General features: G+C 43.4%; 1 long non-coding RNA gene across 1 annotated transcript in view; it reads left to right on the top strand.

Annotated features, from left to right (window-relative positions):
* Window positions 1-1,052: 1,052 nt before the first annotated feature.
* Window positions 1,053-2,935, top strand: part of LOC109529323 (uncharacterized) — a 5,296-nt gene continuing 3,413 nt past the window's right edge. Inside the window, exons 1-2 of the long non-coding RNA XR_002170819.1 lie at window positions 1,053-1,308; window positions 1,445-1,563. This is a non-coding gene — a long non-coding RNA (uncharacterized LOC109529323). The remainder of the gene's footprint in view (window positions 1,309-1,444; window positions 1,564-2,935) is intronic.

A 2,935-nucleotide genomic window follows, 5' to 3' on the forward strand; every position in this document is an offset into this window, starting at 1 on the left:
GATTATTACGTCAATGATACCACGAAGAAAATCAAGCGAGGAAATCACAAAATAAATTCTGTAGGGGGGATATAGAATTTATTTTGTGATTTTCTCGCTTGATTTTCTGTTTTGATGCATTTTCAATTTTCGTAGTTTCATTTAAGCACAGTAATAGGTATTTTACGTTTTTCAGAGGCGGTCATGAACGCCTCTCAAGTTGAACTGACGCCTCTCGAGTTGAATGGAAGGAGTGTAGCACCATCTAGTGGAGGCATTGTAGATTGCGCCTTATAATGCGAAGTGTCCAATGTATGAAAAAAATTTTACAAAATAGCCATTCATTGAAGGTGCGCCTCATAATCCAGTGCGTCTTTTAGTGCGGAAAATACGGGCATAAATGAGTATTTTCATCCATCCATTTTCTGATCCGCTTTATTCTCACAAGATTCTCTCTTATTTGTGCGTGCTTACTGTGCTATGAGATTTGCACACGACACGCGGTACTGTACTTAAGTATTTCTGTCCGAAACACTCTATTCAAACGTTCCTGGCCCGGCCCCTTTTCAAATTCATTCATCCATTTTCCGAACCGCTTTATCCTCACTCGGGTCGCGGGGGGTGCTGGAGCCTATCCCAGCTGTCTTTGAGCAGTAGAACCGGTTGCCAGCCAACTGCAGGGCACATATAGACCAACACCCGTTCGCGCGCACACTCACACCTAGGGACAATTGAGAGTGTTCTATTAACCTGCCACGTATGTTTTTGAAATGTGGGAGGAAACCGGAGTACCCGGAGAATACCCACGCAGACACGGAGAACATGCAAACTCCACACAGGAAGGCCAAAGCCCGGAATCAAATCCTGCACCTCTGCACTGTGAGGCCGACGTGCTAACCCCTGGTACACTGGGCTGTGTGTTTAATTAAAATGACCATAAAGGGGTTCCCTCTCGGTCAGTCTGGGCTGATATTCCACTGGTGGTAAAGTAAGCGCTAGTATGTGTGTGTGCGCATGTATAAGGGTGGCGTGACTCAAATGGAGAGTTCACAAGTGTGTTTGTTTGTGTCCACTGAGTGTGTGCAACTGGAGAGTGCCGCTCGGTCTTAATCTGTCGTTGCCTCATATGGTTTGTGCTCGTGCGTCTGTCAGATTTAGCACTTTGTCACAGGAGGTGCAGATCATAATGTCGCTCAGGAGGAGAAGGACCGCCAAATACTTTTTTCACTCCTGGTTGTAAACCTCTTAACAGACAAACAAACACGCACTGCCGGAATAGCACCGTCCAGTTCCAGAAGGATCAGCTTGTGAAACACAAAAGAAGAAAAGGTACGTCAACACGTGCTCCTGTCTACATCCGGAAAAAAATTAAATGTAAAATAATCGTCAATAACTCGAGAAATACTGGTCTTGTTTCTGTTTATTTTATCATTCATCAATTTTCAATTGTGCTTGTCCACATCAGGGCTGCCAGTCAATCACTGTCTTTTTATGATAACAGACTGGCAGAAGGATGATGAGGGTAGACAGTGTTTGCAGGCAAGAGAGCTAGAGAGAGACCTACAAACCTGGATAAAATTGTGGGTAGGAACACCTCCTTTTAATGAAAGTTAACCAATGAAAATCAGACATTGCTTTTTCATTGCAGCTCACCAGAATAATTTTAAAATACAAATTTACGAAGCATGCCAAAACAAAATAATGATGGTACTATATCTCCCGCTGCAAGTAACAGTGGTGTCCTGCTTGCTCGCCTCCCATGATGTCCACTTTTCGCTAGAACGATGACGGATGGTGCGATCTATCACTGATGTACCCTATAATTTCTTTTGAGTTTGTTCTGGACTCTTATGTTATCATTCATATGATCCGTCTTTTCAATTTGCCATCTATTTTCCTCGTGCAGCTACTTTCAGGAAGGTTGGTTACAGTAAGGCGGTAGACAGAAGATTTCTAGAAGGGTGGCCGTGGGTGCGTTTCTTCATTCCTTATTGACAAATAATTACTTCTTGGGCATGTTGGCTTGCTATAGGTGTGAAAGTAATGATTTTGATTAATGTTGAATGTAAGAAGTGAATGCTCTTTCACTTTTTCATTTAAACGGATTATTTCAGAGTATTCATTCAGATTAATTGTACATGTATTCTTTATATACAGTTCATATTTTTTGTAAACAGAATAAGAAAAGGTCGAAGAATGCTGCATCTGTGTGAAAATGGTAGAAAAATCACATATACAGTGAAACTCCTCTAGAACGAAACCTACATGGGCGAAAATACCCCCTTATGTGAAAAAAATCTTCATGCATTAGCACAATTCCCATTCTCCTGCCCCCCATACGACGAAAACCCCCTGTTGCGTTATACGAAATCATTTTCTCTGCTCCAGCCTCGCGAAGACATTCACTTCAACGAAGTCTTATCCAACAGCGACCTCTACTGCTTCGTTCGAAAAAAGGCAACAGCAACCACCACACTGGTTTACATGGTGAACGATGTTTATTTCGGTCACAGCTGCGAGTTTCCTGTACTCAACATACTCATAGCTGCTCTGCCATTGGCTTACCGAGCATCATCCTGGCCTCCGATTGGCCAAGAGGGACCTCACTGTCTATGTGTGCAGATACTGAAGCTAGATCCGTAGCATCCGATTAGCTGCTCAGAGTAAATTGCTTATGGCTCGACGGACATTCAAATAAACGAACGTTTCCTCGAATGCTTTACTTGTTATCATGCTAAGAACACCCATGGGACGCTTCGTAGTCCTCGATGGCCATAGTTAGCTCTCGAAGGCTAAAAACCTTACGCTAACTGGCGCGCTAATGAGAGAGAAGCGCTCCAGTTAGCGTAAGGTTTTTAGCCTTCGAGAGCTAACTATGGCCATTGAGGACTACGAAGCGTCCCGTGGGCGTTTTTAGCATGATGACAAGTAAAGCCTTCGAGGAAACGTTCGTCCG

Source organism: Hippocampus comes, unplaced genomic scaffold (assembly GCF_001891065.2).
Source record: "Hippocampus comes isolate QL1 unplaced genomic scaffold, H_comes_QL1_v1.1 scaffold296, whole genome shotgun sequence".
Lineage (NCBI taxonomy): Eukaryota > Metazoa > Chordata > Actinopteri > Syngnathiformes > Syngnathidae > Hippocampus > Hippocampus comes.